The following is a 22,500-nucleotide window of genomic DNA, read 5'->3' on the forward strand; positions in this document are numbered from 1 at the left end:
GAACCGTTTCAATAATCGTTCTCTCGTTTCTCAAGCGAGTGTTCGACGGGGTAACCCAAAGTGGCCTGAAGACGCCGCCGAGTGGTCCGGGAAGAGTTTTCTTTTCTGCCTGAGCGTTCGAGTTCCATGGAATCCTATAGAAGGGAGATATGGTTCGGAACGCGAAGAGCACCGCATTTGCGGCGGTGTCCGGATACTCTCTGCGGACCTTGAAAATTCAGGTGAGGGATGTACGTGGAGATGTCGCGCCGGCTCGTACCCATATCCGCAGCAGGTCTCCAAGGTGAAGAGCCTCTAGTCGATAGAATAATGTAGGTAAGGGAAGTCGGCAAATTGGATCCGTAACTTCGGAATAAGGATTGGCTCTGAGGACCGGGGCGTGTCGGGTTTGGACGGGAAGCGGATGCGGCCGGTGCCGGGCCTGGTCGATGCTCGCGCGTGTCTCCATCGCAAGGTGGTCTCGCGCGTCGTGCTGAATCCGGACCCGCGTTCCGGCCTTTCGCGGATCTTCCTAGCCGTAAGTCCGCGTCGGTTTCGTCTCGTGCGCGATCGGCGCGGTACTGTACGACCGCCGTTCAACGGTCAGCTCAGAACTGGCACGGACAAGGGGAATCCGACTGTCTAATTAAAACAAAGCATTGCGATGGCCCTCGCGGGTGTTGACGCAATGTGATTTCTGCCCAGTGCTCTGAATGTCAACGTGAAGAAATTCAAGCAAGCGCGGGTAATGGTGGAGATAACGGGAGCAAAACAGGCGCGATGTATGTTGTCACGTCTGTTATTAGACAGTCGGTATAGGGTGTTCAGCTGTACTTCAGGGAGCTCACCCAAAAAAGTTGGTCAATTAGCCACCCCATCTCGGTTATCCGAGCAACGGGCGCGGTGGCCTTCAATTGATCTGAAGTAGATGGTTCCGAAAGGTTCCTCGGCGGTTACCCGTCAAACGTGGTGGAGGTAGCTTTACCGACACGGGAGCTATGGGGGAGGGGAGCCCACTGGGAGGCTACCAGTGCCCCTCCATTGGCGTCGGACTCGTAGTGGCTTGGCGCCAGGTGTTGATAGGACAAATGTGGGGAGATTGTTGTCCATTTGTTTGCGTATAGCATATCTCTCAATAGGAGACGGCCAGTGTGGGCTGGGTCCCGATCTCCGCCTCTGGTTCGTATGGGCGAAACGTCTGTGGAGTACCGCGACTGGGGGTGCTTGCCGCCTGGGTTAACAGGCGAAATTGAAGAGTCATAATTGGTTGTCTGTGACCCTCTACGTCTGACCAACGCACTATACCGGGACTGGAGCGAAAGCTGTTGTGCTGTAACCTACCTAGTAGGCGGTGTGCCTTGGGATTCTAGCAGTTAGAAAGGCAGACAGTAAGTACCGCCATCCGACGTCGGGCCGGGTGCGCTGGGGGGCTTGCCAGCCCCCCAGACCCCCCGCCCGGCGATAGCAACTATGACTCTCTTGAGATAGCCAAATGCCTCGTCATCTAATTAGTGACGCGCATGAATGGATTAACGAGATTCCCGCTGTCCCTATCTACTACTTCGTCGTTGGCTCTCGTAGCGAGCGGACGTGTTTTGTGCTCTCTGCGTTAGTCGCCGCCCAAGTTCTCGCGCCGTGTCACTATTCGCTGCTCGTTCGGCCAATCGCGTCGTGTGGGTGGAGCCTGTGTTCGACGTTCGCGAGTGTCTGTGTAGTGGGCGGAGCTAAGGTGCGTACGTGACCTGAATTAATCCGCTTTGATTTATGACGGTCATTAGTTAATTACTTTGTTTACTGTATTTCTTTTGTGTGACTTGAATTTTTTTGCTATTTGATTTATGACGGTCATTAGTTAATTACTTTGTTTACTGTATTTCTTTTGTGTTAGTGTTTTGACTCATATTATTTAGTTAGCTTTTAGGAATTAGTTATTATTAGACAGTAGGTAGTTGTTAGGTAATTAGGTATTAGGAAGTGTTAGGGAAGAGACAGGACTCGTAGTTAGCTTTTAGTTTTGACTTTATTTTTGTTTTTCTATTTATACTAATAAGCTTGCTATACGAATATGGACACTTCGGAGCGCCTCCTTCGGGAGGCGGTAGAGGAGAAGCGGAAGGAGCTGGAGGAGCTGGAGGCGTTGGCGCTATTTACGCCGAGGAAGTCCTTGGCCAGGACGCCTCCAGGAGGATTCGGCAGTGTTGAGGAGCTCAGGCAGGGTGCGGAGAAGCGCCCGCTGCAGTCACCGGAGGAGGTACAGGAGGCTCTGAGAAGGAAGTTGGAGCCTAGTACGAGTGGTCTGAAGAGCAAAGACGGAATGTCGATGAGGGACCAGGACATTGAGGACCTTATTGAGCTGGCCAACACAGTGGGCAGCACTATTATGTCGGCCGCTACTGGGCCCACAAATAAACTAAACAAGGCGGACCTCGGCCTCATTGGCACCCAGGTGCAGCGGCTTACAGCGGTTGTGGCGACCCTGGCAGGGAGGCTTTTGAAAGCGAAGGAGACGGAAAGAGCCGTCCCCATTACAGCTGGCGTTACCCCCCCCGGGAACACATACGCGAGTATGTTGAGGACAGGTAGGATGGCGACCCAACCCAAGCCGCAGAAGATGGGTGCATCAATCGCGGTGTACCCCATGGAGAGCAGCGGTCTGAGCACTGCAGACGAAACGAAGGCTGCATTAAAGGAGGCAATTAATCCCCACACAATGGGATTGCAGGTGGCGCGTCTACGGAAGGTAGGAAACGCAGGAGTTGTCCTCCAAACGCGCAGCAAGGAGGACTTAGAGAAGATAAAGAAGGCCATGCCCGCAACCTTGAAACTGCAGGAGACTGGACAAAGGACACCCTTGGTGGCAATCCTCAACATCCAGGGCCACGTTAAGGATGGAGAAGAACTCCTGGGAGCACTGCGTCAGCAGAACTTCTCCGAGGTTGACGCCAAGGAAGGCTTCCCAAGGGTGGCCTTCTACAAGAAAACCAAAGGAGGCTCGTGCACAACGGTAGTGCTAGCCTGCAGTGCACAGTGGCGGGACAGACTGATGTCGAGGGAGAGGGTATATATCGATTGGGAGCGGTACCTGGTGCGTGACTTCCTCGACGTCACATGCTGTTCGAAATGCCAATGGTACGGGCACTCCGCGAAGCACTGCAGGGCGGAGAAGGAGACCTGCAGCAGGTGCGGAGACGCTGGGCATGGCCACAAGGAGTGCAAGGCGAAGAACGTGCGTTGCGCCACCTGCGTCAAAGCGGGAAAGCAGGGAGAGGACCACAAGACGGCGGCTTCTACATGCCCGGCCAGGATAGCGGCGCAGAAGAGGGCAGCCGAAAGAACAGATTATGGATGCTAGGCATCGCAGCATAAACGTCGGGCAGATTAACCTCCAAGGAGCAGCAACGGCGACAGCGGAACTCCCGGAAATCGCCCAAAGGCTGGGTCTCGGTATTGTTCTTGTCCAGGAACAGTATGCGAGGGCCCAGCTGCAGGGGCTGCTACAGTGCGCGGAAGATTCGAAGGCAGGGATCTACGTCAACAGCACAAGGATAGCTGGAATGATCCTGCCTCATCTTTCCACGCCGCACTGCCTAGTGGCACACTTCCGGGGGGAAGGCGGAGATTTCTACATGGTGTCGGCGTACTTCCAGTACTGCGAGAGCATTGAAACCCACATTGAACACTTGGACCGCGTACTGGAAGCACTAAGAGGGAAACAAATTATCATTGGAGCCGATACCAACACGCACTCTCCGCTCTGGCACAGTCGCCGTGAGCAATTTGAGGGAAGAGGTGCAGAAACAAGTCGAAGAAGATTGGCGATGGAGAGTTTCATCCTCTCAAAGGGGCTCCTCGTACATAATAAGGAGGGGGAACCGTACACTTTCAACACGGTCAACGGTTCCTCCAACATTGATGTGACGTTTACAACCAGAGGAGTCCCAATACTGCATTGGAAGGTGAGGGAAGACGAGAGCAGCAGCGACCACCAGCTGATTACGTTCTCCATCGCCATAGGAAACCCATCAGCCGCGCGGTACCAGGGAGAGCTGGAACCAGGAGAAGAACCGACGAGGTTCCGGGACCGAAGTGTGGACTGGGACCGGTTTTGTTCTACGCTCTCGTGGCGAGTAGGCAGGCTTGACTGCCGAAAGCCAGCGCAGGAACTCTGCAAGCAGTTTGTCCAAACGCTCGATCGGACAGCCGGGGAGTGCTTAGGGTTCGCTAAGGGGAAGGACCAAACACGCGGTCACGAATGGTGGTCGAGGAAACTCGACAACCTTCGGCGGGAACATAACAGATTACGTCGGGAATGGCAACAGTCTCGGCGCGCGGGCGGACTGGCAGAAGATATCTGCAGGGCGCGCTTCCATCGTGCCCGCGCGGTCTACAGAAAGTCTATGCGCGAAGCGGAGACCAACCACTTCTCGCGGCTTGCTGACAGTGGGAATGACGATCCGTGGGGTATGGCGTATCGTGCCGCCACCGGTAGGGTGCGTCCACCTGCGAACGTCATTAATGGGTTTAAGCTTGCGCAGGGGTATGCTATCGATATTCGCAGCGCGTTGGGAGGGATACTGGCAGCAATGTGTCCGGACGACGACCTGGCAGCCGACTCTGACTACCATATGCAGGTGCGCCTGGCGGCAGCTTGTTTGCCCAGTGGTCACTCGGTGAGTCCCCCCACCAGAGAACAAATAGGCCGAATAATTCGGAATTTACCGGACAAGGCTCCGGGGATAGACGGTGTCACCGCTCGTATTGTAAAGGCAGCGTGGAAGGCGGCCGCGTGTGAGATGACACTTATGTATGTGAAGTGCATAAATGAGGGAGTATTCCCCGATGTATGGAAGGATGGCCGGTTAATAGTATTGCCAAAGGGTGATGGGAAGGCGACTGACCCAAAGGCGTATAGACCTATCACCCTCTTGCCAGTACTGGGTAAGGTGCTTGAGCAGTTGATATGTGAATGTACCCCGGGTCTGTACAGTCGCATGTCAACCCGTCAACATGGGTTTATGAAAGGGAGGTCGACGTTAACGGCTCTGAACTCGCTTCTCTATACAGTGAACGCCAGCACTCACAAGTATGTCCAGGCGGTAACGTTGGACATAGCAGGTGCATTCGATAATGCATGGTGGCCTATGGTCCTGCTTAAGTTTAAGCAGGGCGGCTGCCCGCCGAACATATACAAGTGTCTCTGCTCGTACTTCGTCAATAGACGGGTCGGTATGTTTGCAGGGAAGGAGACGGTGTGGAAACCGTCAACCATGGGGTGTCCACAGGGCTCTGTGCTCGGCCCTACACTTTGGAATATTCTGTTGAATGACCTTTTGGAAATGGACGTACCAACAGGGGTCGAAATGGTAGCGTACGCGGACGACGTGACGCTACTTATACAAGCGGATTCTAGGGCTGCTATCGAGACCAAGGCCGGGGCGGTGCTCGAGAGAATCTCGACTTGGGGTCGCAGGAATCGGCTGAAGTTTTCACCGCTGAAAGCTAAGTCGATTACCCTGAAGGGTTCCTTCGGGCGCCCTCCGGTTATTAGAATGTCAGGCGAACCTGTAGGAGCGGTGGACTCGGTGAAAATCTTGGGCGTTACAATTGATGGTAAGAGATCATTTGCCGAGCATGCCTTGGATATCGGAGAGCGAGCCGCGAGGTGCTTTGGTAAAATGGCACGGGTATCTTCAACATCATGGGGCATACAGTACAAGGCTCTTAAAGTCTTGTACAGGGGGACGTACGTAGCTACTCTCACGTACGCGGCGAGCGTCTGGTATCACAGGTCGTTCCTGTATGTGGTGTCTAGCCGGTTGCTTAGGACACAGCGAACGTCGTTGGTGCTGCTCACCAAGGCGTATCGCTCCACGAGTACGGCCGCACTGCCAGTGCTAGCAGGGGTGCTTCCAGCCGACCTGGAGGTGTACCGCGCGGGCAAGATAGAGGCGACCAGGGGCGATAAGGTAAAGCAGGAGCTCGCGATCTTGAAGAAAGACATCCACTCCGAGGTGGTCATCATGTGGCAGGAGCGTTGGGAACGTGAAGAGAGGGGTGGCGATCTCAAACGCTTCTTCCCATGTGTCGGGGACAGACTCCTGGCGACGTGGGTGCATCCCGACCACTACACGTCGCAACTGTTAACGGGGCATGGTATGTTCAACGGGAAGCTTAGGGACCTGGGGCTCAAAGGGGACGGCACCTGTCCATGTGGCGCGACGGAAGAGAACCGCGACCACGTGCTGTGGGAATGTAGTCTGTACGATCGGGCGAGAGGTGAACTGTTAGACCATCTAGAGAGGAAAAATCCGGGACCAGTGCATTACGGAGATCTTGTTTCTTCGGAGGTGAACTTCTCAAGGTTGGTTAGATTTGCCACAAGTTGGTACCGTGACCGGAGAGTGATGGAGGGGTAAACCAAGACGGTGTCGAAGACAGAGAAAGGAAGACTTTAGGAAGAGGAGAAGAACTGCAAGATGGGCTGCCCGACGACGAAGCCGTAGTTGTGGTCGGCCGCCCCCAGAAAGGGGGAGAGGGCCATCTAGGGACGAAAAAAAAAAAATGAGAACTTGTAGGGAGTCAAGAAAATGTGCCGGACCTCAAATCCGGTACATCTCCCGCTGTTTCGGTCGGTACCTAGGTCTTGATGACCGAAAGGTCGGTAAGACCATGGGAAGGAGGTGGGTTATGTCCCTATCTACTATCTAGCGAAACCACAGCCAAGGGAACGGGCTTGGGAGAATCAGCGGGGAAAGAAGACCCTGTTGAGCTTGACTCTAGTCTGGCATTGTAAGGAGACATGAGAGGTGTAGCATAAGTGGGAGATCGTTCGCGGTCGTCGCTGAAAAACCACTACTTTCATTGTTTCATTACTTACTCGGTTGGGCGGAAGCGGTGCGCGGTCGATAATATCGGCGGGCGTACGGTGTTTCGTTCCAAGCGTGCAGAGTGGCGACGTGGCGGCAACGCTCGTCGCCGTACAACTCCCGCGTGATCCGGTTCGAGGACACTGCCAGGCGGGGAGTTTGACTGGGGCGGTACATCTGTCAAAGAATAACGCAGGTGTCCTAAGGCCAGCTCAGCGAGGACAGAAACCTCGCGTGGAGCAAAAGGGCAAAAGCTGGCTTGATCCAGATGTTCAGTACGCATAGGGACTGCGAAAGCACGGCCTATCGATCCTTTAGTATAAAGAGTTTTTAGCAAGAGGTGCCAGAAAAGTTACCACAGGGATAACTGGCTTGTGGCGGCCAAGCGTTCATAGCGACGTTGCTTTTTGATCCTTCGATGTCGGCTCTTCCTATCATTGCGAAGCAAAATTCGCCAAGCGTTGGATTGTTCACCCATCAAAAGGGAACGTGAGCTGGGTTTAGACCGTCGTGAGACAGGTTAGTTTTACCCTCCTGATGGCGTGTCGTTGCGATAGTAATACTGCTCAGTACGAGAGGAACCGCAGTTTCGGACATTTGGTTCATGCACTCGGCCGAGCGGCCGGTGGTGCGAAGCTACCATCCGCGGGATTATGCCTGAACGCCTCTAAGGCCGAAGCCAGCCTAGCCGAATCCGGCAAGGATATACTCACTGTGGAGCCCCGAGTGTCGGGAGGCTCTAAACAATGTGACTTTACTAGTCGCGTTTTATTCGTAAGACGCGACGTCGAAGCCCATTTGGAACGCGACGAACGGTGCGAGCGGTATTAACACGTGCACCACGGCGTCGAAGTTTCGAATTTACCTCAGTTCGATGTCGGGGCTCGGAATAGTCTGTAGACGACTTACGTTCCTGGCGGGGTGTTGTGCTCGGTAGAGCAGCGTCGTGCTGCGATCTGTTGAGACTCAGCCCTACGCCAGGTGATTCGTCCGAGGACGCATCGTCGCCGAGAAGCAGAGTTGTGTGTGTGTGTGTGTGCAAACAAACAACAGGCCAACATATAATTATTATAATAACATAATAATATAAATAATATTATCATGATATTTCGTCGTGACGGACGCGTCACGCGATTTCTCATGATTATAAAATTTTACAATATATTATTATTTATTATAGTTGAAAGACGTGGTTGATGTTGTACACGGCGACTACTCTAATGATAACGAGTACGATCATTTTCAGGTTATTATGTCGAGTCGAGTGTTGTGATAAGTGTACATCGCCGTCGGCGGCGGCGGCGGCTCCGGTGGTGTTGGGCGCGCTGCGCAAATTCCAAAAGCGAGTACGATCGGCCCCAATAGCGGGTACGGTCGATTCCTCAATAGCGAGTACCGCCTAGCGCGAGGAGCGCGGCGCTCCCTGCCGGTCTCCCCGGACGGATATCTCACTTACTTGTTTTCTCCAATAACGAGTACCGCCGAGCGCGAGGAGCGCGGCGCTCCCTGCCGGTCTCCATCTTTTCTCTTGTTCCTTGTACACCAGAACATTATAGTTTTTGACCAATATTCGTGTCCCCTAATAATTGCATGTTCTGTCCGTTTTTTTTTTTAAATTAAATAAAATAAATTATTAATTATTAATTTATCATAAAAATACCTACGAGAAAAAGTGTAGGTGATAAAATTATCTATAAAAAATGTACCGATACTTTTTTTCCTACGAGCCACCGTTTCTGAGATAATAACTATTCAAAAACTTATAAAAACGCGCTAAGTACACTACTACCTCATAGGTGGCGTGGAAACTCACTTTTTGAATCTAACACTAAGTATTGATACATTTTTAATGGATAATTTTACGATCTACAATTTTTGTCCGAGATACTTTTATGATAAAACTTACCTACCGTTTTGCTGAAAATCGCGAAAAACGAATGTGATTAAGTAAGTAAGTAAGTACGTAAGTAAGTAAGTAAGCAACTAAGTAAGTAAGTAAATAGGTAAGTAAGTAAGTAAGTAAGAAAGAATTACGTTTAAAGATATTTATTTCTCATTAAAAACATAATATTGTCACTTACATGAGAACATAAAAATATGATGTAATAATTTATCCGCCGTTCTTTAGATGTTCAGTACATACATGTTACACATTATAGTACTTATTCTTCTTCACAAAATTTAAGATTACACACTTTTACAGGGCACTGTCACATAACAAACAATTTCAGACATGTGTTTTATAAAAACTTTGAAACAATATAGTCTGATAGGTCACGTTTAAATGTTTTTAGTGACCTAATCTTTTTGAGAGATGAAGGTAGACTATTAAAAAGTTGTGCGCCCTCGTAAATAAACATACGCTTGCCGTAATTTGTTCTTGTCTTAGGTAGTATCAAGTAGCTGGCTCGTCTCGTGCTGCGTTTAGACGCATGTTTAGTTTGGGTGAGTAAGATTGATGTATGATAAGAATTTTGATTTGATTTGAAATATATTTTTTTTTGGAGGTTTTTTATTTGGTTTCGGAGGGAAAATGAAATGTACGTGTCGCGCGTTTATTACTGATCATTATCGTACTCGTTATTAAAAAAGTAAAAAAAAAAAAAAAAAAAAAAAAACGATTTTTTCTTCGAAGCCGCAATGCATATTCAATATTATGTTATTAATAAATAGTAAAATCAAATCAAAATCACTTTATTCACATATCAGAGAGTTTACACGTTCATATCGTTCGCGTGCACCACACATACGGCAGTCGGCGTCGAGAGTCGAGTCCGTAGCGAACGGTTCGCGACGCCGAATTCAACGCCGCTCAAGTTTTTTCTTGTAAAAAGAGTGAAAAACGCACGCGACAAAAATACAAAAACGCACAACACCAACCACCACCCCCAGCCACAACAACTGCTGCTGTTTTATTATTCTCGTCGTCGTCATCGTCATTCATATTTTATTTAATATATATTTATATTTGAGTAAGTTTGTGAATGCGCGCGATGATAACGACGATGATATAATAACAATACGGTTGTTGGTACTCTCGGGGCAGAGCTGGTGTGTCTGTGTCTGTGTTTGTGTCGCGCGTTGTTTTATATGTTCTTTTTTTACAATATAAAAAATGAGACAGACTCACCGCGCTGTGTCGATCGAGCGTTTTCGAGTTTCCCTATGCGGATGATATTTGATTTGGTGATTTGAAAGGTTTTTTGTGATTTCGTTTCTCATAATTCCTCTCTTCACTCTCTCTATAGTATCATACGCTGCGGCGATCCTCGTCACGTTGAAAGCGATCGTGTAAATTTTTTGCGCGCACCAAGACGCCGACTGGGCTTCGACGGTTTCCCTCTGTTAAGATTTTTAACGTGAGGGCCCGCAAGCCGGAACGCGTCGCGCATTTCACTCGTGCGAGACGTTCACGCTCCTCTCAAGCACCGGGCGTCGATCCGATTTGTGATCACGACGTGTACCGATATTAATACGTTGATACCGCTTCTATTGCGTGTCATCATTTTTATTATTACCCGAAGGGACTCTCGTTACTGAACTTTCATAACATACAATCGGCCCATCGCCGATTTATGATTCGTTCAACGCGCACCGTATGCCTTTGAGATATATAGTATACAGTGCGCGAACGGATATCTCACGATATGTTCAAGATGTCATAGTCGCGACGCCCTAAGGGGAGATCGCGACGCATGACGCGCTGAGCGCGACAACAATCGTTGTTTGCAGCAGCTCCCTGGTTGATCCTGCCAGTAGTTATATGCTTGTCTCAAAGATTAAGCCATGCATGTCTCAGTGCAAGCCGTATTAAGGCGATACCGCGAATGGCTCAATATATCAGTTTTGGTTCCTTAGATCTTACTCAGTTACTTGGATAACTGTGGTAATTCTAGAGCTAATACATGCAATCAGAGCTCTGACCAGTGATGGGATGAGTGCTTTTATTAGATCAAAACCAATCGACGGAGGGCCTCGCGTCCGAAGTCGTTAATTTTGATGAATCTGGATAACTTTTGCCGATCGCATGGTCCAGTACCGGCGACGCATCTTTCAAATGTCTGCCTTATCAACTTTCGATGGTAGTTTCTGCGACTACCATGGTTGTCACGGGTAACGGGGAATCAGGGTTCGATTCCGGAGAGGGAGCCTGAGAAACGGCTACCACATCCAAGGAAGGCAGCAGGCGCGCAAATTACCCACTCCCGGCACGGGGAGGTAGTGACGAAAAATAACGATACGGGACTCTTACGAGGCCTCGTAATCGGAATGAGTACACTTTAAATATTTTAACGAGGAACAATTGGAGGGCAAGTCTGGTGCCAGCAGCCGCGGTAATTCCAGCTCCAATAGCGTATACTAAAATTGTTGCGGTTAAAAAGCTCGTAGTTGCATTTGTGCGCCGCGCTGTCGGTGCATCGCATCCGCGGTGATACTGACACGTCTGCGGAGCATATCGTCGGTGAGCCGGCGGTAAAACGCCGGTTCAATATCAAAATCCTATCGCGGTGCTCTTCAGTGAGTGTCGAGATGGGCCGACAATTTTACTTTGAACAAATTAGAGTGCTCAAAGCGGGCTCAAAATGCCGCTTGAATATTTCGTGCATGGAATAATAGAATATGATCTCGGTTCTATTTTGTTGGTTTTCAGAACTCCGAGGTAATGATTAATAGGGATAACTGGGGGCATTCGTATTGCGACGTTAGAGGTGAAATTCTTGGATCGTCGCAAGACGAACATCAGCGAAAGCATTTGCCAAAGGTGTTTTCATCAATCAAGAACGAAAGTTAGAGGTTCGAAGGCGATTAGATACCGCCCTAGTTCTAACCGTAAATATGTCATCTAGCGATCCGCCTACTACCGATTGAATGATTTAGTGAGGTCTTCGGACCGACACGCGGTGGCTTCGCGGCCGTCGGCGTTGCTGGGAAGTTGACCAAACTTGATCATTTAGAGGAAGTAAAAGTCGTAACAAGGTTTCCGTAGGGGAACCTGCGGAAGGATCATTAACGTGTAACGGTCGCGTGCGCGAGCGTTGTCGCCGACACGCTTCGCTCACAGCCGACTGTTGACGATGATAACTTCAATCACGTGTCAATCACTGATTATTTTCGCGCTCGCGATGTGCTCTCTGTGCTCCGTTGTCGCGTTTGCCGCGCGCGCGCTGACATCTCCCGCCGCAAGTGGGGGGGGTGTCCGGCACGACGTCTCCGGCACGACGCTTCGGCGGGCGCGGTTCGCATGTACGCGACGCGCGTGCGTCTCGCGACGCGCTCATGTCGAGTGCGAAGCGAGTCGAGATCACGACGTACGCGCAATGCGTGCGTCACATAATATTTTGTTACACACAGAGATCGTTCACGTATTTTCTAAATATAAAAACTATTACCCTGAACGGTGGATCACTTGGCTCGCGGGTCGATGAAGAACGCAGTTAACTGCGCGTCATAGTGTGAACTGCAGGACACATTTGAACATCGACATTTCGAACGCACATTGCGGTCCGTGGAGAAATATCCAGGACCACTCCTGTCTGAGGGCCGGCTGCATAAAAGAATACGACGACGCCGTCGCTGTATGCTGACAACACTGTTTGCGCGCCTAAAAAACGTGTAAAACGAGTGACGGTCTTCGGGCCGGGCTCGGGTAAACCCCGCCGGTTTTCCGGGGCCCGCTCGATCCGTTCGAAAATGTAAAATAAGCCGCAACGCGTGGTGCTGTTCGCGTGCAACGCCGTCTCCGCCTCACGCCCGACGTGGGTCACGGAGACGGGCGCGGTACCGGGGCGCGCTCGTTCGCTGTCACACGCGGATATCTCGTGATTAATTTTAATTAATCTATGCAGAGCTCTCTATGTGAACGGCGTGCGTGGCTGCGCCTTCGGTTCGCGTCCCGTGCGCTGCACGTGTTATTTCGGCCCGACGTGAGCGTGCAAACGAGTAGGCGGACTCGACGTCCGAAGGGCGCTTCGATCGCGGTACGTGCGCGGGTCGACGATACGTCGTTGAGACTTATTGGCGGCGCGCGCACGACGGTGTCGCTGCGCTGACGGATATCGTGTCTGCCTCATACTTTTTATCGTTGGCCTCAGATCAGGGAGGATCACCCGCCGAATTTAAGCATATTAGTAAGCGGAGGAAAAGAAACTAACCAGGATTCCCTCAGTAGCGGCGAGCGAACAGGGATAAGCCCAGCGCCGAATCCCGCGGTCGTCACGGTCGCGGGACATGTGGTGTTAGGGAGGTTCCGCTTCCTCGCGGTCGCCGCTCCCGTCCAAGTTCGTCTTGAACGGGGCCGTTTTCCCATAGAGGGTGCCAGGCCCGTAGCGACGGAGCGAGTCCGCGAGAGGGACTCTCCTCAGAGTCGGGTTGCTTGAGAGTGCAGCCCTAAGTGGGTGGTAAACTCCATCTAAGGCTAAATATAACCGCGAGACCGATAGCGAACAAGTACCGTGAGGGAAAGTTGAAAAGAACTTTGAAGAGAGAGTTCAAGAGTACGTGAAACCGTTCAGGGGTAAACCTGCGAAACTCGAATGAACGAACGGAGAGATTCATCGTCACTCCGGGGCGTACGGCGGCGTGCCGCGATGTGCGCGAGACTCGTGCTCGCGTTCACCGGTCGCCGCCGTTGACGCACCCGGACGGCGTGCACTTCTCTCTTAGTACACATTATGCATCGCGACCCGTTCGTCTGTTCGGCCTAAGCGTTGTCCGGGAGCCGGGCGGCTGCGCGTTCACGCGCACAGCCGTCCGACCGTGACGATCGCCGGCCGGCGGCGGACGGTACTTGTCATGAAACGCGCACGCGTCTCCATCCGGGGACGCGTCCGGCCCGACGCGAGCGAGAGTCGTCGTCGACATCCTGCCCTTGTGCGGATGCTGACGCGACGCCGCTGTCGTCGCAGCCGTGTAGTCTCGGACTGTGCGCGTATCAGTCGGCGATGTTACTGTTTCGGGCACTCGCAGGACCCGTCTTGAAACACGGACCAAGGAGTCTAGCATGTGTGCGAGTCATTGAGTTATGAATTCAAACAGACAAAACTGAAAGGCGCAACGAAAGTTAAGGCGCGCGCTTGTCGCGCGCTCAGGGAGGATGGAGCGTCGGTCGTCAAAAATCGATCTCTCGCACTCCCGAGGCGTCTCGTTTCCAATCAGCGAATGCGGGCGCGCTCTGAGCACAGATGCTGGGACCCGAAAGATGGTGAACTATGCCTGGTCAGGTCGAAGTCAGGGGAAACCCTGATGGAGGACCGTAGCGATTCTGACGTGCAAATCGATCGTCGGAACTGGGTATAGGGGCGAAAGACTAATCGAACCATCTAGTAGCTGGTTCCGTCCGAAGTTTCCCTCAGGATAGCTGGCGTCGACTCGTAACAGTCTCATCCGGTAAAGCGAATGATTAGAGGCATTGGGGCCGAAACGACCTCAACCTATTCTCAAACTTTAAATGGGTGAGAACTCCGGCTTACTCGAACGATGAAGCCGGAGATCTGATGACGGTGCCAAGTGGGCCAATTTTGGTAAGCAGAACTGGCGCTGTGGGATGAACCAAACGTAGTGTTAAGGCGCCTAAAAAACGCTCATGGGACACCATGAAAGGCGTTGGTCGCTCATGACAGCAGGACGGTGGCCATGGAAGTCGGAATCCGCTAAGGAGTGTGCAACGACTCACCTGCCGAAGCGACCAGCCCTGAAAATGGATGGCGCTGAAGCGTTTTGCCTATACACTACCGTTACCGGCAATCGGCGCGTGCGTGTCAAAGCGCACGCGTATTATGCCGTAACGAGTAGGACGTGCGCGGCGGAGTGCGCAGAAGGGTCTGGGCGTGAGCCCGCCTGGAGCCTCCGTCGGTGCAGATCTTGGTGGTAGTAGCAAATACTCCAGCGAGGCCCTGGAGGACTGACGTGGAGAAGGGTTTCGCGTGAACAGTAGTTGCTCGCGAGTCAGTCGATCCTAAGCTCAAGGAGAGATCTTATGTCGATGCGGCGTGTTTATATATATTTTGTGTATATGATAAATAACGCCCTTTGAGCGAAAGGGAATCCGGTTCCTATTCCGGAACCCGGCAGCGGAACCGTTTCAATAATCGTTCTCTCGTTTCTCAAGCGAGTGTTCGACGGGGTAACCCAAAGTGGCCTGAAGACGCCGCCGAGTGGTCCGGGAAGAGTTTTCTTTTCTGCCTGAGCGTTCGAGTTCCATGGAATCCTATAGAAGGGAGATATGGTTCGGAACGCGAAGAGCACCGCATTTGCGGCGGTGTCCGGATACTCTCTGCGGACCTTGAAAATTCAGGTGAGGGATGTACGTGGAGATGTCGCGCCGGCTCGTACCCATATCCGCAGCAGGTCTCCAAGGTGAAGAGCCTCTAGTCGATAGAATAATGTAGGTAAGGGAAGTCGGCAAATTGGATCCGTAACTTCGGAATAAGGATTGGCTCTGAGGACCGGGGCGTGTCGGGTTTGGACGGGAAGCGGATGCGGCCGGTGCCGGGCCTGGTCGATGCTCGCGCGTGTCTCCATCGCAAGGTGGTCTCGCGCGTCGTGCTGAATCCGGACCCGCGTTCCGGCCTTTCGCGGATCTTCCTAGCCGTAAGTCCGCGTCGGTTTCGTCTCGTGCGCGATCGGCGCGGTACTGTACGACCGCCGTTCAACGGTCAGCTCAGAACTGGCACGGACAAGGGGAATCCGACTGTCTAATTAAAACAAAGCATTGCGATGGCCCTCGCGGGTGTTGACGCAATGTGATTTCTGCCCAGTGCTCTGAATGTCAACGTGAAGAAATTCAAGCAAGCGCGGGTAAAATGGTGGAGATAACGGGAGCAAAACAGGCGCGATGTATGTTGTCACGTCTGTTATTAGACAGTCGGTATAGGGTGTTCAGCTGTACTTCAGGGAGCTCACCCAAAAAAGTTGGTCAATTAGCCACCCCATCTCGGTTATCCGAGCAACGGGCGCGGTGGCCTTCAATTGATCTGAAGTAGATGGTTCCGAAAGGTTCCTCGGCGGTTACCCGTCAAACGTGGTGGAGGTAGCTTTACCGACACGGGAGCTATGGGGGAGGGGAGCCCACTGGGAGGCTACCAGTGCCCCTCCATTGGCGTCGGACTCGTAGTGGCTTGGCGCCAGGTGTTGATAGGACAAATGTGGGGAGATTGTTGTCCATTTGTTTGCGTATAGCATATCTCTCAATAGGAGACGGCCAGTGTGGGCTGGGTCCCGATCTCCGCCTCCGGTTCGTATGGGCGAAACGTCTGTGGAGTACCGCGACTGGGGGTGCTTGCCGCCTGGGTTAACAGGCGAAATTGAAGAGTCGTAATTGGTTGTCTGTGACCCTCTACGTCTGACCAACGCACTATACCGGGACTGGAGCGAAAGCTGTTGCGCTGTAACCTACCTAGTAGGCGGTGTGCGTTGGGATTCTAGCAGTTAGAAAGGCAGACAGTAAGTACCGCCATCCGACGTCGGGCCGGGTGCGCTGGGGGGCTTGCCAGCCCCCCAGACCCCCCGCCCGGCGATAGCAACTATGACTCTCTTGAGATAGCCAAATGCCTCGTCATCTAATTAGTGACGCGCATGAATGGATTAACGAGATTCCCGCTGTCCCTATCTACTATCTAGCGAAACCACAGCCAAGGGAACGGGCTTGGGAGAATCAGCGGGGAAAGAAGACCCTGTTGAGCTTGACTCTAGTCTGGCATTGTAAGGAGACATGAGAGGTGTAGCATAAGTGGGAGATCGTTCGCGGTCGTCGCTGAAAAACCACTACTTTCATTGTTTCATTACTTACTCGGTTGGGCGGAAGCGGTGCGCGGTCGATAATATCGGCGGGCGTACGGTGTTTCGTTCCAAGCGTGCAGAGTGGCGACGTGGCGGCAACGCTCGTCGCCGTACAACTCCCGCGTGATCCGGTTCGAGGACACTGCCAGGCGGGGAGTTTGACTGGGGCGGTACATCTGTCAAAGAATAACGCAGGTGTCCTAAGGCCAGCTCAGCGAGGACAGAAACCTCGCGTGGAGCAAAAGGGCAAAAGCTGGCTTGATCCAGATGTTCAGTACGCATAGGGACTGCGAAAGCACGGCCTATCGATCCTTTAGTATAAAGAGTTTTTAGCAAGAGGTGCCAGAAAAGTTACCACAGGGATAACTGGCTTGTGGCGGCCAAGCGTTCATAGCGACGTTGCTTTTTGATCCTTCGATGTCGGATCTTCCTATCATTGCGAAGCAAAATTCGCCAAGCGTTGGATTGTTCACCCATCAAAAGGGAACGTGAGCTGGGTTTAGACCGTCGTGAGACAGGTTAGTTTTACCCTCCTGATGGCGTGTCGTTGCGATAGTAATACTGCTCAGTACGAGAGGAACCGCAGTTTCGGACATTTGGTTCATGCACTCGGCCGAGCGGCCGGTGGTGCGAAGCTACCATCCGCGGGATTATGCCTGAACGCCTCTAAGGCCGAAGCCAGCCTAGCCGAATCCGGCAAGGATATACTCACTGTGGAGCCCCGAGTGTCGGGAGGCTCTAAACAATGTGACTTTACTAGTCGCGTTTTATTCGTAAGACGCGACGTCGAAGCCCATTTGGAACGCGACGAACGGTGCGAGCGGTATTAACACGTGCACCACGGCGTCGAAGTTTCGAATTTACCTCAGTTCGATGTCGGGGCTCGGAATAGTCTGTAGACGACTTACGTTCCTGGCGGGGTGTTGTGCTCGGTAGAGCAGCGTCGTGCTGCGATCTGTTGAGACTCAGCCCTACGCCAGGTGATTCGTCCGAGGACGCATCGTCGCCGAGAAGCAGAGTTGTGTGTGTGTGTGTGTGCAAACAAACAACAGGCCAACATATAATTATTATAATAACATAATAATATAAATAATATTATCATGATATTTCGTCGTGACGGACGCGTCACGCGATTTCTCATGATTATAAAATTTTACAATATATTATTATTTATTATAGTTGAAAGACGTGGTTGATGTTGTACACGGCGACTACTCTAATGATAACGAGTACGATCATTTTCAGGTTATTATGTCGAGTCGAGTGTTGTGATAAGTGTACATCGCCGTCGGCGGCGGCGGCGGCTCCGGTGGTGTTGGGCGCGCTGCGCAAATTCCAAAAGCGAGTACGATCGGCCCCAATAGCGGGTACGGTCGATTCCTCAATAGCGAGTACCGCCTAGCGCGAGGAGCGCGGCGCTCCCTGCCGGTCTCCCCGGACGGATATCTCACTTACTTGTTTTCTCCAATAACGAGTACCGCCGAGCGCGAGGAGCGCGGCGCTCCCTGCCGGTCTCCATCTTTTCTCTTGTTCCTTGTACACCAGAACATTATAGTTTTTGACCAATATTCGTGTCCCCTAATAATTGCATGTTCTGTCCGTTTTTTTTTTTAAATTAAATAAAATAAATTATTAATTATTAATTTATCATAAAAATACCTACGAGAAAAAGTGTAGGTGATAAAATTATCTATAAAAAATGTACCGATACTTTTTTTCCTACGAGCCACCGTTTCTGAGATAATAACTATTCAAAAACTTATAAAAACGCGCTAAGTACACTACTACCTCATAGGTGGCGTGGAAACTCACTTTTTGAATCTAACACTAAGTATTGATACATTTTTAATGGATAATTTTACGATCTACAATTTTTGTCCGAGATACTTTTATGATAAAACTTACCTACCGTTTTGCTGAAAATCGCGAAAAACGAATGTGATTAAGTAAGTAAGTAAGTACGTAAGTAAGTAAGTAAGCAACTAAGTAAGTAAGTAAATAGGTAAGTAAGTAAGTAAGTAAGAAAGAATTACGTTTAAAGATATTTATTTCTCATTAAAAACATAATATTGTCACTTACATGAGAACATAAAAATATGATGTAATAATTTATCCGCCGTTCTTTAGATGTTCAGTACATACATGTTACACATTATAGTACTTATTCTTCTTCACAAAATTTAAGATTACACACTTTTACAGGGCACTGTCACATAACAAACAATTTCAGACATGTGTTTTATAAAAACTTTGAAACAATATAGTCTGATAGGTCACGTTTAAATGTTTTTAGTGACCTAATCTTTTTGAGAGATGAAGGTAGACTATTAAAAAGTTGTGCGCCCTCGTAAATAAACATACGCTTGCCGTAATTTGTTCTTGTCTTAGGTAGTATCAAGTAGCTGGCTCGTCTCGCGCTGCGTTTAGACGCATGTTTAGTTTGGGTGAGTAAGATTGATGTATGATAAGAATTTTGATTTGATTTGAAATATATTTTTTTTTGGAGGTTTTTTATTTGGTTTCGGAGGGAAAATGAAATGTACGTGTCGCGCGTTTATTACTGATCATTATCGTACTCGTTATTAATAAAGTAAAAAAAAAAAAAAAAAAAAAAAAAAAAAACGATTTTTTCTTCGAAGCCGCAATGCATATTCAATATTATGTTATTAATAAATAGTAAAATCAAATCAAAATCACTTTATTCACATATCAGAGAGTTTACACGTTCATATCGTTCGCGTGCACCACACATACGGCAGTCGGCGTCGAGAGTCGAGTCCGTAGCGAACGGTTCGCGACGCCGAATTCAACGCCGCTCAAGTTTTTTCTTGTAAAAAGAGTGAAAAACGCACGCGACAAAAATACAAAAACGCACAACACCAACCACCACCCCCAGCCACAACAACTGCTGCTGTTTTATTATTCTCGTCGTCGTCATCGTCATTCATATTTTATTTAATATATATTTATATTTGAGTAAGTTTGTGAATGCGCGCGATGATAACGACGATGATATAATAACAATACGGTTGTTGGTACTCTCGGGGCAGAGCTGGTGTGTCTGTGTCTGTGTTTGTGTCGCGCGTTGTTTTATATGTTCTTTTTTTACAATATAAAAAATGAGACAGACTCACCGCGCTGTGTCGATCGAGCGTTTTCGAGTTTCCCTATGCGGATGATATTTGATTTGGTGATTTGAAAGGTTTTTTGTGATTTCGTTTCTCATAATTCCTCTCTTCACTCTCTCTATAGTATCATACGCTGCGGCGATCCTCGTCACGTTGAAAGCGATCGTGTAAATTTTTTGCGCGCACCAAGACGCCGACTGGGCTTCGACGGTTTCCCTCTGTTAAGATTTTTAACGTGAGGGCCCGCAAGCCGGAACGCGTCGCGCATTTCACTCGTGCGAGACGTTCACGCTCCTCTCAAGCACCGGGCGTCGATCCGATTTGTGATCACGACGTGTACCGATATTAATACGTTGATACCGCTTCTATTGCGTGTCATCATTTTTATTATTACCCGAAGGGACTCTCGTTACTGAACTTTCATAACATACAATCGGCCCATCGCCGATTTATGATTCGTTCAACGCGCACCGTATGCCTTTGAGATATATAGTATACAGTGCGCGAACGGATATCTCACGATATGTTCAAGATGTCATAGTCGCGACGCCCTAAGGGGAGATCGCGACGCATGACGCGCTGAGCGCGACAACAATCGTTGTTTGCAGCAGCTCCCTGGTTGATCCTGCCAGTAGTTATATGCTTGTCTCAAAGATTAAGCCATGCATGTCTCAGTGCAAGCCGTATTAAGGCGATACCGCGAATGGCTCAATATATCAGTTTTGGTTCCTTAGATCTTACTCAGTTACTTGGATAACTGTGGTAATTCTAGAGCTAATACATGCAATCAGAGCTCTGACCAGTGATGGGATGAGTGCTTTTATTAGATCAAAACCAATCGACGGAGGGCCTCGCGTCCGAAGTCGTTAATTTTGATGAATCTGGATAACTTTTGCCGATCGCATGGTCCAGTACCGGCGACGCATCTTTCAAATGTCTGCCTTATCAACTTTCGATGGTAGTTTCTGCGACTACCATGGTTGTCACGGGTAACGGGGAATCAGGGTTCGATTCCGGAGAGGGAGCCTGAGAAACGGCTACCACATCCAAGGAAGGCAGCAGGCGCGCAAATTACCCACTCCCGGCACGGGGAGGTAGTGACGAAAAATAACGATACGGGACTCTTACGAGGCCTCGTAATCGGAATGAGTACACTTTAAATATTTTAACGAGGAACAATTGGAGGGCAAGTCTGGTGCCAGCAGCCGCGGTAATTCCAGCTCCAATAGCGTATACTAAAATTGTTGCGGTTAAAAAGCTCGTAGTTGCATTTGTGCGCCGCGCTGTCGGTGCATCGCATCCGCGGTGATACTGACACGTCTGCGGAGCATATCGTCGGTGAGCCGGCGGTAAAACGCCGGTTCAATATCAAAATCCTATCGCGGTGCTCTTCAGTGAGTGTCGAGATGGGCCGACAATTTTACTTTGAACAAATTAGAGTGCTCAAAGCGGGCTCAAAATGCCGCTTGAATATTTCGTGCATGGAATAATAGAATATGATCTCGGTTCTATTTTGTTGGTTTTCAGAACTCCGAGGTAATGATTAATAGGGATAACTGGGGGCATTCGTATTGCGACGTTAGAGGTGAAATTCTTGGATCGTCGCAAGACGAACATCAGCGAAAGCATTTGCCAAAGGTGTTTTCATCAATCAAGAACGAAAGTTAGAGGTTCGAAGGCGATTAGATACCGCCCTAGTTCTAACCGTAAATATGTCATCTAGCGATCCGCCGACGTTACTACAATGGCTCGGCGGGCAGCTTCCGGGAAACCAAAGATTTTGGACTCCGGGGGGAGTATGGTTGCAAAGCTGAAACTTAAAGGAATTGACGGAAGGGCACCACCAGGAGTGGAGCCTGCGGCTTAATTTGACTCAACACGGGAAATCTCACCAGGCCCGGACACCGGAAGGATTGACAGATTAACAGCTCTTTCTTGATTCGGTGGGTGGTGGTGCATGGCCGTTCTTAGTTGGTGGAGCGATTTGTCTGGTTAATTCCGGTAACGAACGAGACTCTAGCCTGCTAAATAGGCGTCGTCATTTAGGTGTGCGCGGCTTCAGGGTCGCGCAACTCACTGGCGGCGTATTAAAATTCTTCTTAGAGGGACCGGCGGCTTCGAGCCGCACGAGATTGAGCAATAACAGGTCTGTGATGCCCTTAGATGTCCTGGGCCGCACGCGCGCTACACTGAAGGAATCAACATGTTCTCCCTGGCCTAGAGGCCCGGGCAACCCGTTGAAACTCCTTCGTGCTGGGGATTGGGGTTTGCAATTATCCCCCATAAACGAGGAATTCCTAGTAAGCGCGAGTCATAAGCTCGCGTTGATTACGTCCCTGCCCTTTGTACACACCGCCCGTCGCTACTACCGATTGAATGATTTAGTGAGGTCTTCGGACCGACACGCGGTGGCTTCGCGGCCGTCGGCGTTGCTGGGAAGTTGACCAAACTTGATCATTTAGAGGAAGTAAAAGTCGTAACAAGGTTTCCGTAGGGGAACCTGCGGAAGGATCATTAACGTGTAACGGTCGCGTGCGCGAGCGTTGTCGCCGACACGCTTCGCTCACAGCCGACTGTTGACGATGATAACTTCAATCACGTGTCAATCACTGATTATTTTCGCGCTCGCGATGTGCTCTCTGTGCTCCGTTGTCGCGTTTGCCGCGCGCGCGCTGACATCTCCCGCCGCAAGTGGGGGGGGTGTCCGGCACGACGTCTCCGGCACGACGCTTCGGCGGGCGCGGTTCGCA

At 50.4% G+C, this 22,500-nt stretch overlaps 2 non-coding genes and 2 pseudogenes across 2 annotated transcripts; all 4 read left to right on the top strand.

The window, feature by feature from the left end:
* The window catches only part of LOC126977774 (large subunit ribosomal RNA), a 9,824-nt pseudogene extending 1,989 nt beyond the window's left edge, over window positions 1-7,835 (top strand).
* Window positions 7,836-12,232: 4,397 nt separating this feature from the next.
* Window positions 12,233-12,389, top strand: LOC126977692 (5.8S ribosomal RNA). Its single transcript, XR_007732364.1, has one exon. It is a non-coding gene; the product is annotated as a 5.8S ribosomal RNA (ribosomal RNA).
* A 539-nt stretch (window positions 12,390-12,928) lies between these two features.
* LOC126977749 (large subunit ribosomal RNA) lies at window positions 12,929-17,611 on the top strand (annotated as a pseudogene).
* A 2,751-nt stretch (window positions 17,612-20,362) lies between these two features.
* Window positions 20,363-22,267, top strand: LOC126977610 (small subunit ribosomal RNA). The gene has a single exon (XR_007732285.1). It is a non-coding gene; the product is annotated as a small subunit ribosomal RNA (ribosomal RNA).
* The last annotated feature ends 233 nt before the right edge of the window (window positions 22,268-22,500 follow it).

The sequence above is a fragment of the Leptidea sinapis genome, chromosome 45 (assembly GCF_905404315.1).
Source record: "Leptidea sinapis chromosome 45, ilLepSina1.1, whole genome shotgun sequence".
Taxonomy (NCBI): domain Eukaryota; kingdom Metazoa; phylum Arthropoda; class Insecta; order Lepidoptera; family Pieridae; genus Leptidea; species Leptidea sinapis.